The sequence below is a fragment of the Ictidomys tridecemlineatus genome, chromosome 2 (genome assembly GCF_052094955.1).
Source record: "Ictidomys tridecemlineatus isolate mIctTri1 chromosome 2, mIctTri1.hap1, whole genome shotgun sequence".
Lineage (NCBI taxonomy): Eukaryota > Metazoa > Chordata > Mammalia > Rodentia > Sciuridae > Ictidomys > Ictidomys tridecemlineatus.
The window spans coordinates 147,036,541-147,050,127 of NC_135478.1; the positions used below are offsets into that span (position 1 = coordinate 147,036,541).

The 13,587-nt window shown below is 38.5% G+C and overlaps 1 pseudogene; it reads left to right on the forward strand.

Moving 5' to 3' along the window:
* The first annotated feature begins 11,730 nt into the window (after nucleotides 1-11,730).
* Nucleotides 11,731-11,830, forward strand: LOC120892078 (U6 spliceosomal RNA; annotated as a pseudogene).
* Nucleotides 11,831-13,587: the final 1,757 nt, after the last annotated feature.

The window sequence follows — 13,587 nt, forward strand, 5'->3', positions numbered from 1 at the left end:
GGAAAACAGTATGGAGATTCCACAGAAAACTTGGAATAGAATCATCATTTGACCCATTTATCCCACTCCTCAGTATACACCCAAAGGACTTAAAATCAGCATACTACAGTGACACTGCCATATCAATGTTTATAGCAGCTCAATTCACGATAGCTAAGCTATGAAACCAACCTAGGTGCCCTTCAACAGATGAATGGATAAAGGAAATGTGATATATATATATATATATATATATATATATATATATATATATACACACTGTGAAATATTACTCGGCCATAAAGAAGAAGGAAATTATGGCATTTTTCTAGTAAATGGATGGAACTGGAAATAATGCTAAGTGAAATAAGCCAATCCCAGAAAACCAAAGGTTCTCCCTGATATGTTGATGCTAACGTGCAATAAGGGGAGGGGATGGAAGAATAGAAGTTGATTGGATTAGACAAAGGGGAATGAAGAGAAGAGAAGGGGGATGAGAAAAGAAAAGACTACAGAATGAATCAGTCATAACTTCCCTATGTTCATATATGAATACACAACCAGTGAAACTCCATGTTGAGTTCAACCACAAGAATGGGATCCTAATTAGAATAAGTTATACCCTATGTATAATATGTTAAAATACACTCTACTATCATGTATTTCTAAACAGAATAAATTAAAAAAGCAAATAAAAAAATTTTTTAAAGAATAAAGCACATTCCATTGTATGGATATACCACATTTTACTTACCCACTTATTTGTCAATGGACATTGAATTGCTTCTGCCTTTGGGAATTGGGAAGAAAGCTATGCTATGAGCATGGGTGTAAAATTATCTGTTCCAGTCCTTGCTTTTATTTCTTTAGGGTACACACCTAGAAGCAGAATTGTGATGCTTGTGGAACAAATCTGAAATTGTCCCGTAGCCAGAAGCAGAGCTGCACAAGTCATACCCGAGAAATAATTGCTGGCTGTTGTATGCCACTAAATTTTCAAGGCCATTTTTTATGCTGAAACAGCTAAACTATGCACAGAGTTTATCTCTGGATACTGACATTGCCGTGATTCCCCTGCTCCTAAGTATTTCCAAAGGTTTTACAATAAATTTATAATTTATTGTAATAAATATATTTATAAGATGATAAATAGTAATAAATTTATTTATAATAATAATAATAAATTTATTTATAAGATGATAAAAGCAATTAAACTGAATTATTCTATACAAGATGATTGACAATAGGATTTTTTTTTTGCCTGTTATAATCACCCGTTTTGAAAATACTTTAAATTTGAATTTGTTTCACAATGAGCATTCTTACTTTTGTAACTTCTCCCCATTTTCCACCCCCAAGGATGGCCACTCAAGAATCTCACCAACACATGCCCACCCACAAGAATGGGGTCCTAATTAGAATAAGATGCATCCCATGCTTGAATAATTTTATCAAAATGGATTCTGCCATCATGTATAACTAAAAAGAACCATTTTTTTTTTTAAATTCCAAAAGGAACCTCAGCATATAGTAGTGAAGCCAAATAGACTAAAGGTACAACATCCTTTTTATTGGCTGTCTGGAGCTAGCCGGAGTGGAGATGGAACGTAATTACAAATGGGCACTGAGCATCTTTTTTCTACTGTTAGAAGTGTTTTAAGTTTGGATTGGTTGTTCAACTCTATAATTCACTAAAAATCATTAAATTATGTACTTAAAATGGGTAAATTCTGTGGTTTATGAATTACACCTCAATCATTTTAAAAAAACATTCTTCCTTTACATGAAGACTTAAATAGGTTTTCATTTTCAACAACTGGGATCACAGATGACTCCCAATAAAAACACAATAATAACAAAAATAAATAAATACATAGAATCTCATTGAAAAGAGTAGCATCATTAAAGGCAACCTGAATGAAGCAAAGAGTCTTTAAAGGGGAAAAAAACGCAACCTCAAATGTAACAGGAGCACTTTGTGATTGGACACTCATTCTCCCGACTGGTGGTTCCAGACAGCATGCAGGAGTCTGGCTTGGGCAGAAACTTAGCAGTGTGAAGGAGCGCTTTGGAAGTCAGCAGGACTTGAAGAGGGGTTAGGAAACATGTGAAGCAAAAGCACAACTATACCCAGCTTGCTTAGGACCAGGGCAATGTGCAGACACTTTTCACTCCCTACCTATGAATAGGCTAACTAGTCAGCCACTAGATGAAACTTGCTGAAAGTAAATGAATGAGTTGCGTGATGTAACCAAACACTTTGAGGTTGGCTCAGGGGTTACCTTACTTGAACCAACACGATTTGCAAGTTCTGTAAACTAGTGCAGAGTACAGTAAAAACCCTGTGTCCCAGTCCAAATGTCCTAAATCAGCCACTCTTGTCTGGAAGTTGTCTGCTTGTCAAATTTCTAGGCTAATGTGGAGCTCTTGCAATATGAAAGTTGCCATGACAACTGAGGGGAAAGTTTTGGTCAACAGAATATAATCCAAAAAAAAAAAAAAAAAATCTTTAAGCAGCTTCTGCAAGCCAAAGGGAATTTGAATGATTCTCAGTTATAAAACCTGGGAATCACAAGTCAAGAAACAAACATTCAAATGAGTCAAATTGACAAAGAAGGAAACATGGTCAGCCCAACCACGCTGCTTTACCATGAGACACTTTGCACATAAGTTGCTCAAGAAATGTTTGGTGGGTTTGATCTGATTGAGAGAGCTCTAAATCCTTATTCCATGCCCCAAAGAAGAATGAGCATGACTCATGGAGCTGAGATCCAACTGCACTAAATGGATATAGATTTCTGGAAATCACAGTACTTGAAATGAGTGAACTTTTATTGTTGTGCTTCCTCAACTAGTATTAATTAGTATTTGCTTTGACATTTATTCAAGTAAAAACTGCTTTTGCAAAAATGTAGTTCAATTATGACAAAATAGAAAATGAAACATTTTAAAACAACTTACTTCTTTTTGTGTGTGTGGTGCTAGGGATTGAACCAGGGCTTTGTGAACGGAGGCAAGCCCTTACCAACTAAGCTATATCCCCAGCCCACAAATTACTCTTGAAGGAAAATTCTGCATAATGGAAATTTACTTATTTTTTTTAAAAAAAATGAATTAATTATTCTCTCTTTGTCTGATTTTCTCTCTTCCATTTTTATCTATGTGCCTCAGGGAGCTGACAGCACCCCAGCTTCAGGGGGAGGCTGGGACTAGGCCTGGCTAATCAGAAGTTTTACACTCCTCTAGCCACATGATTGCTTCAAGGTTCAGTATAAACACATTGGTGACTGGTTCAGTGTATACACATGACTGGTTCAGTATAATACATGTGACCCAATCAGAATCAAGAGGAGTAATGTTGGTTTATTCCCTGAAGGAACCAAAATAGCTCTTATAATTTAATCATGTCTATCTCTTGGTTCGGAGTCGCTGTGTCATACTACCAACAGCACTCCACCAACATATAGAACTTGGCTTTTTATTTTAAATTTGGCCCAGGTTCCTGAAAGTTACATAACCTTGGACAAATCATGTAATCTTCCTGGGCCTTATTCTCCTCATCACAAAATTTCTTGAGAGTTTCTGTGAAGATCTTAGAAAGGATGAATACATGAAGACACTTCATAAATGACAAAGCTTTACCGAAATGTTAAATCCAGGCCTTTTGCTATCACAGTAGCCCAAACTGGATTGATCATGCAGGGATGTTGGGGCCTGTTCAATGCCCTTGTAAACAAAGCATGTTACCGGAGGAGAAGAATATCTGAAGCCACAGGATGTCAAAACCAAAAAGGACTTAGAGGATACCAGGTTCAACCCCCTCATTTTACAGATGAGGAAACTTGTTCTATCTACCCTTGAAAGGGAGGAAATGAGATAAGAGATAAGAACAACTATTGCAACCATTCAGCTGGGCTCTCCACATTAAATTAGAGCAATCAGATAATAAACTATGACCTTTTAATCCAGAGACCATGCCTATGTTTAGAGAATGTGATTATCTTTGTCCTGCAGTAAACAGCTTCACCTGCAGAAAAATGATAGCTACAGTAAAAAAAATAAAAATAACAAAAAAAAAAGGAAAAAGTATTTTCCCAGCGGTCCATTTTTTTTTTTTTTTTTTACATAGCTCAGCCTTGTGAATTCTAAGTGGAAGGAAAAGAAATGAACAATTATAAAACTTGCTAAGCCATGTGTCTGAAATAGATCACAATGGGGACTTAATTTATTTTTTTTTTCATTTTCCCTGTCAGTGAGAACCACTCCCACCAAGAAATTATCTGCCAAATAATGACTTCACTTATGATGCCGGCAATGTGATGTTCAACAGCTGACATTTGACAGCTTTCAAAAAATCTGTCCCATGGCTTTCACAGCAAAAGTAGGGTTGCAAAAATCAAAAGCTGTACATGTTCTATTCAAGAACTTTGCACAGATGTGAGTTATTGAAAAAAAATCACATCTGGTCAATTTTTTTTAAAGATTACAGTAATAAAACACGTAGCACTTACTAGATATAAAAAGTAGTTTATGTATATTAGGTAACTTAATGCTCACAACAACTTTATGAAGGAGGTGCTACTTTTAAGATCCACACATTTGAAACGAGGCCCAGAGAAGTGGAGGAACTTTCCCGAAGTCTCCCAGCAGGTAAGCAGTGAGCTGGGATTTGAACCGACAGAGCTTGATGCTTGTGCTCTGACAGCTTAACCTTACTGACTTTCTTCTGATTGACTCATGCATAGAATACCTTATATTTTCTTCAGCAAATAACTTATGAATGAAATTAAACTGAATTGAAACTGCTCTTCAAATTCATGGTTCTAGAAGACCTTTTTGATCACAGCATCAGCAGAGGATAGAGTAAGCAGGCCGGCCTTGGAGCCAGGCAACTGGAGTTCAATTACTGCCTAGGAGTTGTTAAAACCTTGGGCAACTTCCTGCACCTCTCTATGCCTCCGTTTCTTCATCTGTAAAATAGTACCTAAATGTCAGAGTGTTTGGGGGACTTAAGAGATAGTTTATGTGAATGCGTATCCCTGTGTCTGACACAGAAAATGCTCAATAGCACCAGTCACTCTCATTGTCATTATCAACACCATTATCACCCTGTATATCAGGAACCACTTTACCTCTGCTTAACTCCTTTCACCTCATCAGACTCTTATTCCAATCACCCTTGCCTTGTCACCTCTTAGTCTCCGCAGCTCATACTGCATGGGCTCCAGGCTGCTTTTCACATTGGCCGCCTAAATGCATCACACCTGAGACCCAGCTATGCTCCTGCCACCTCCTCCCTTGGGGCTTCTGTTGACACCAATTCATGAGACTCCAGGAGAAGTTGCTTTTCATGCAAGGATATGCAACCCAGAAGTGCTGAGCAGTCAACCCCCCAGGAGTCAAAATCTGGAGTGTGCTAAAGCTGCTGCCTTAACAAGGCACCCCATACTGAGTGGCTCCAACAATAGAAATTTATTTTCTCATAGTCCTGGGGGCTGTAAGTCCCAGATTAAGGTGTTTCTCCAGGTTTACTTCCTCCTGAGAGCCCTCTCCTGGACCTGCAAATGGATTCTGTCTCATTGTGACCTCACATGGCCTTTTCTGAATCTCACACAATCATCTCACACAATCTGCAAGCCCAAATTTCCTCTTCTTATAGGGGCACTAATCAGATTAGATCAGGACCCGCCCCAACTGGCTCATTTTAAGTTTTTAAAAAATTTTTATTTGTTCTTTGTGGATATACATGACAGTAAAGTATATTTTGACATATTTATACAAAAATGGAGTACATCTTATTCTAGTTAGGATCCCAGACTTGTGGTGATATGAAGATTCATTGTGGTATATTCATATATGAATATAGGAAAGTTGTGTCAGATTCATTCAACTGTCATTTCATTTTAATCACCAATTTACAGGCCCTCTCCCCAACTAGCTTAGGACTTCAACATATGCATCTTAGGGGGACACTGTTCAACCCATAAAAGAGGGTCCCTAAATACATTTCACTGGATTCCTTATAAGGTCCTGTGGATCAGAGCAACCAGTTGACCTTAGTGTCCAACTTACCCTTCCCTGGTTGACATACCTGTCCCTCTTCAGGGTCACACCCACTAGTGGAGTCTGTACACATAAGCCTTAGTCTCAGGCCCTTCTCCCTAGGGATTTAAAACTAAGACATCAAATGGAAATAGTGGATAGGGTCCTACGGTAGGGCCAACCAAATATGTCCCATGTGGTCCCAGCTGTACTTTCAACCCTCACTACCCAGAGGGCACTGGACTCAATGTGTACTAGCCAAACTGCAATATGTATGTATTCTCCTTTGCCCTCCCATGACATAAATCTTTACCTAATCACAAGAAAGAGTTCCTTCCTCCCCTAAAAATTCTATGAAAAAAAGTCACCTTCCTATGATGACCTTCCTAATCCTTCTAGAAATGAGGGATTATCTCCATAGAATTCTACATGAGCAAATATTCTGGGTAAATTGGGTGAGGAAAAAAACAGGTCCTCTGTTTGCACTAAAAGAAGAAAGAAAATCACACAGTACTTCCAAAAGTATTTAATATGGTGTTCAAGTATTATATACATATGTATGAAAAGTTTACGGATATACATCTGGTCAATCCCAGATTTTAATTAAAATACATCTTTTATTAGTCAAAACATGTATGGTAGTCAAGCCAACAGAGGGAACTGGATTGACACACACATGCTCTTGCACGCATTTACACAAACACACACTTCTTAGCATTCTGTTATTTTATACCATGTGGAAGCAGCAGGATGTGATGCAAATGGATTTTTCATGTATTTCTCTTGGCATGGTGGCCATATTTAATGTAACATCCAGGAAAGCAGAAATTTTAATTTAGTTTATGGCCTGACCATCTGTATTTGTTTGGAATTTCTGTCTCCTCAAAGCAAAAATGTGAACCTGGCTTTCGACCTGGAAATGTCTCAGGCTGCAACCAAATGCATTACCAACAAGCTGCAAATAAGTATTCTGAAATATAAATTCAGAGGAGAAGAAGTTGAAGCCTATTGTCAAAATGTAACAAAATACCTGAATTTTAATTATATAGTCACTAGTTTATTCTGATATACTTCAAGGAAGATAAAAGGGAAATTTCACATGTTTTCAAGGGAAGAAAACATTTCAGTATCAATAAACTGCCCAAGAGCTGTTTGAATATATTTACTTATTTCTATGGGTTCTGATATAATTTTCCTATTAGTCTTCAGTTCTTTGCATTTAAAAAGGGAGGTGAGCCATGTGTAATCCATAGTCAAATCTCTTAGTTAATCATGTAGATTTCTTTAAAACAATAAAAATTCACTAATATTTGCCATATCAGAACAGTGAATGTGGCCAATACAAATTACTAAAAAATATTTCTGTGCATTTGGAAGCACTCTTTTAAATATTTTATAGTATAGACATAACTGAGAACCATGGGCTCTAGCTTACCCTTTGGAAGATGAATTGAGTGGCCCATAGTTCCCCTTTATATTCCTTATGAAGAGTTTTCCAATAAATCAAAGGTATAAATAGAAGCCCAATTTTAAATGGCGAATCTGGATGAAAACCCTGGAACAGCCTCGCCCAGCACCCTACTAAAATTCACAGGAAGGCCCCTGAAACAAAAATTCCCAGTACCAACAAGGACAATCAGGTAGGTCTTCCAAATCTTGCCACCCTCTTCTCAGGTGGAAGGCTTGCGTTCTTTCACTACCACCTTGACTCACAAAGTCAAGATCAAACAGAAATATGAGTCCCAGGCCAAGCAGAAAAGTGGTAACTCAAAACTGTGACTGCTGCTTTTTAAGGCCGTCAGGGCTCCCATGCAGGGATGAAAAAGACAGACTGCTGTTGTGAAAGGTACTTTTTGAACAGTACAGAGAAACAGGGAAGGGGGAGAGGAGACCAGGGCATTGAACCCCAGGAGGGGTGTGGCTCTAAGAAAGTGCCTTGGTAGGAACAGGAAAACACCAGCTTTTTAATGTATTTCCCATTTAGAGTGACAAAGACCAAGAAGTGGGTCTCCATGCATTCTAGAAAATCCAGTCTAAGAAACTCCTGTGAGACCACAGAAACGGTCCTCTTATCCTACATCAGGTGGGGTAAATGCTACAGAGGAAGGGGAAGAGAGGGGGAGAGGGAGGGAGAGCAGAAGGTGGGAGGGGTGTAGGTGACCAGGGAGAACCTCCCTAGGGAGGTGAAATGCAGCAGCCTCCTTCAGGGAGGGAGGAAACCAGTGTGCAGAGGTGGTGGGAGGAGCTGCCCAAGCCTGTGAGTGAACATCAGCCTCCACCGGTGCCCACTGCTCCTGGGGTGGGTGACTCCTGTTTGGTCCTTTCAGTTCAGTCAAGGCCCAAATGGCAGAACGTGTTTCTGCCAACGGCATCTCTACCACGCATCTCCCTCTTCCTGAACCCTAGAACCATCTTCACTACTGACCTTTCCATCCTTGGGCAACAGATTTCAAAGCCCAGCCTTCAATGACAGAAAGGCTGCAAGAGAAAGGGGGAAAAACTGAATTACACAGAGGGGAAAACATATTCAGGGACTTACAAAACAAGCAGAGAGAACAAAAGGTTATCTACAAAAGGATACAAATTGGGTTTACCTCAAAGTTGGCCTCGACTATAGTAAATTCTTTTTTTTTTAATTTTTATTAGTTATTGATGGACCTTTATTCATTTATTTGTTTATATATGGTGCTGAGAATTGAACCCAGTGCCTCACATATGCTAGGCCAGCACTCTACCACTGAGCCACAACCCCAGCCCCTATAGTAAATTCTTGACGACAATGAAAACATGACATATCTACAGACTTTACAAAAAGGATCATGACACCAGAATTTATGCACACAAATACACACCCAGGTTATAGACAGATTGGTAGATAGATAGACAGGTTGAGGTTCTTATCCAAAAGTTTTTTGGATTTTGGAACTTGGGGAATTCTGGAATATTTGCATGTACATAATAAGATTGCTTGAGGATTGAACCCAAGTCTAAAGACAACATCCATTTATTTCATACATGCCTTTATACACATAGCCTGAAGATCATTTTATACAATGTTCTTAGTGCACCTGCATTTTGGCCTCACATGAGGTCAGACGTGGAATTTTCCACTTCTGGTGTCAAGTCAGTGCTCAAAAGTTTCATATTTGGGGACGTTTCAGATTCTGAACTTTCAGAGGAGGATGCTCCTCGGATGGAGGAGGTAATAAGTCATTCTCAAGTATATGATGTCTCAGAAAGTGAATCATCCTTATATCCTACTTGAGATTTCTAGAAAATATATTCAGGTGATCAATACATAGATGAAAATTAAAAGCTTCAAAAAGAAGTTGCTGTAGCTAAAAGGCCAGAGAAGTCCTCAGCTACTCACGTAGGGAACAGAAATGCAGAGCTCCCACTGGGTTGGAGCCAAAGTGTGGCCCTACAGGCCACTGTGGCTTCTGCTGTGGCTCCTGTCTGCATTCCAGTGCCAGGAAATGGGCTTGTTGAGCCATATCCTTCAACTTTCAGTTCAGAGGAAATCTTTTGCATGTTTAATGGCCACTTAAAACAGTAATGAATAGTGTTCTCTTCCAGCACTTGCTATTAATAGCTCCACTGGTCACTCCATGAAGAAAATGAACCAGAGGAATTACTTTTCAAAGGTATTTTCCCTGCACAAAAGCAGAATGACATAGTGCAACATAATGATGCTTTTTTTTTTCTCTCTCTCTCTCTCTGCCACAAATGATGGTTTTCTGCACTTTTAAAAGTCATACTGAGAGTCCTGAGAAAAGATGATTAATCCACTAGGTAACACACATGACCTGTCACTAAGCTTCTTCACATGTGTTCCTGTCTCTTAACCAAACTTTAATACAGCATATTTCCAACTGCAAATAAAATAAGTAAATTAAAATGAAGAAGGAGAAGTACAAGTTGAAGGAAGAGGACAGAAGGAAATGCACCAAAATTTTAAAGAAAAATACAGTGTCTCCGGAGGATAAATCTCTAAGTGGTATTTTTCCTGCGTCATATAGTTAGCAGATATTTTAAACACAGATTTTAAAGAAACCAGCATATGTAATTTCATGTGTACCATGTAATTGCAACTATGGAAAAATGAATACCTTAAAAGGAAGAAAATACATCGCAATGTATTTGCAGGTGAGACTATGGAGAAATTCTTCCCCTTCTCTTTATTTTTAGTTTCCAAATTTTTAATAGGAGTTTATATTATATCTGTAATGGAAAGAAATTTTTCTTAAATTAAAATAAGATGGTGAGTGATGTGAATTTATCTAAGGAGAGCAAACAGACAGCTATTTGGATGCTAAAAAAGTAATTGCTAATTATAAACAATTCTCTCTTTCACCAAAACTGATCAGGCAGTTTCTACTTATACTTTTCAGTAGGAGCCAGTGTTGTTAGCTGCAAAGAGTTGAATTTCTTTTATATATTTTAGAATTCAATATGTAAATTCTCCAGGGCGTTAAAAAAAAAATGTGTACTGAGTGAACCCAAATTAAAAATAATTTTCTATCCGTTGGTTACCCTCAAGATGAGTTAAGTGCTCAGACCTTTCTAGAGCCCAAGCAAATCTTATTAGGTGCTCGGAAGGAGTGTAGAAGCTTTGTGCAGCCTTCTTCAGACAAGCGAGTTCAGTTTTGTACACAATCTTATTTCTTAAATCCTCTCCAACCTTAGAAGCTAACATTAGAAAGGATGCTTGTTTCCCGAACTCGCTGAAGGCAGCAGATATTCAACATTTGTAGAATTGAAAAATCTGCTCAATGTGCCCATCTTTATTGGAGGATTGGAAATAACAAAAAGAAACAAGTAAAAAAAAAAAAAAAAACAACTAATGGTGAAGATTTCAATTCCAACTGGATGTGACAATCATAGAAAATATCCTTCCAAAGACCAGTGGCCTATTGGTCTCTGGCCATGTTGCCACCATTTTGAGGTGAACAGTGCCTTCCCCGATATGATAATTCTAGGCCAGGTTTCTTCTCCCAGAGTCCAATCCCCAGCCAGTGCTTGAGTGAGGACTTTGAAGTTCAAGATCTTTTGCCTTCTGGATGGGTAACCATCCAGGGAGCCCTGACCTTCAAGAAATCCACCCCTTATCGCCAACAACACAGAGCATCAGAACCCAGGCAGACCTAGAACCTTCCCCATGTTTGGGAATACTTTGTGTCTGAAATAACCCTAGGAGGGGGTCACACGTGGAACTACAGTTGTGGGCTTTGGACTCCAAGGCCCACCCTAGGATGGCCAGTAAAGAGAAAATCAATCCCCAGCACCAGCTCTCCTGGCACAAGGAGAGTAACTCTTTAAGAAGCAAATGATGTGCAGATTCAAAGTAATCTAAATCTATATTAAGAACAAAGAAGTATTTCCTAAAAGAAACACACTGCCAAGATTTCACTTTGCCAATCAATTTAGCTGTCCATTGTCTACAATCTGCGCACTTCTGAAAGGAGTTTTACTTTCCCTTTGCATTACCGAATAGCCTATTAAGAAATTTCCCAAACAGGACTTTCTCAAAGTGGAAATCAAGGCACACTCTCTCTAGATTTGTTTCTCAAAGCCTCCCACAGCTGCCTGGCCTCAGAATGACCTAGAAAGTTTTAGAAAAAATGTAGATTCTCTAGGACCTGCCAAAGATCTTCTGAATCAGAATTTCTTAGGAACATGCCCCAGATTTTACATTTAAAAACATGTTTCCTGTTCTCCCTTTGGCAACACGTATTCTAAAACTGGAACAAGATTAGCCTGGCCCCTGTGCCAGGATGACCCATGAATTTGTAAAATATTCCATATTTTTAGTGTTTTCCTCCAAATTTGTGCTCCTTGTATCACTTAATAAAAGGTTGACAAAATTCAGAAATAAACAAAAACATATTTCCAATGGAGAATATATGGCTTGCCATAGTTTGCATTCATAAGCAAATGAATAAATGAATATAGAAAGGAGTTTCCTGAATGATTCTAATGCAAACCAAAATCTCATGATTTTACTCTAGAAGAATGAACTGAAGTTGGGATTTTTTAAATCATTATTAATCTGCTATTCCATATTTCTCCATTAGCATTCTAAATTATTGGGGTTCAGACTCAGCTCGAAATCCTGTTGAATATAATTTGAAAGAGAGGAAAACAAGTCAAGAAATGCTCTTTGGCAGAATTCACAAGCACTCTTGCAATCTGACCACAGCCGATATTAATTGAGCATTTATGTGGTCCATCTATTTTGCATACATTATTATATCTACTCCTCATGACAAATTGATTAAATGACATAAAATAGATAGCATCTTTCATTATAGATACCATTATCCTCATTTTGTAGTTGAAGAAACTAAGACTAAGAAAGCATTCCAACCAAGGTGTTAGAGTTTGGATCTTAACTGACCCCCAAAGGCCTGTGTATGAAAGTTTTGGTTTTCAGGATGGCAATATTGGCAAGTTGGATGGTAATATTTGTAAGTTGTGGAACCCTTGAAGGTAGGCCCTTGTGAGACATCTTTAGGTCATTAAGAATTGTATCTCAGAGGAGGATTTTAGGACCCTAGCTCATCCAGTCTCTCTACTTTAAGTGGTTTTGCCCTACTATACACTCCCACCATGAGGTGCACCAATGATTGGCAGCTGTTACTCCACAGCTTTACCTGGACCAGCTGATATGGACCTATTAGGATTCATGGTCACTGACAGTCCTGTGATGCTAGTAGCTGAGCTTTCCAGAGGATCTCTATGTATAAATAAAGTGGCCAGAAATGGTAACCACTAAGAATATGGTTATGTTAGTCAGCTTTCAGCCACCGTAGAGAAATACCTGAGATAATTAATTTATAAAGAGAAAAGTTTTATTTTGTCCCACAGGTTTGTAGATTCCAGTCCCAGATTGGACAGACTCACCACTTTGAGCCCCTTGTGGGTGCACCAGATGGCAATGACAGTGAGCATGTGACAGAGCAGATGACTTACCTCATCGAGATAGGAAACAAGGAAAGAGCCATGGTTCCACAAACTCCATTGAGAACACAACTCCCAATAACCCAAGAACCTCCCACTAAACTCCACCCCCTAAAAGTTCCACTGCCTCCCATCGTCCCAATGGGAGGGTGGAGTAGGGTGCAAAGTCTTTATCACATAAGCCTTTGGGGACATTCAATTAAAAAACCATAGAAATGGTTGATATCAATTAAGATAGTTGTGTTTGTTCTTCCTGTTACTTTGTTGCTTTCTGCTATAAAAATAAGTTGTCCTTGAATTGTGATTAAATTTGGCAAATTAATTTTATGAGCTTTTCCTCATAAAAAAGTTAAGCCAGTGCCAGGACCTTCATTGTTCAGAAAGGAAATGACATAAAGAAGTTGTTTAACATCTGAGAAGGCAACGGAACTCTGGGAGATCACAAGTTTGGGCATTTGTTTCAGAGTATGATTTGTAATTGCAGGTTCTATGAAGATAGGGATGGTATCTGTATGGATGGTTCACTACACTTTCTCTGGAGCCAAGCATCACAATTAAAACAGGAAAGACACTCAGCATGTGTGGTTTATTTTGAACTTGAAGACT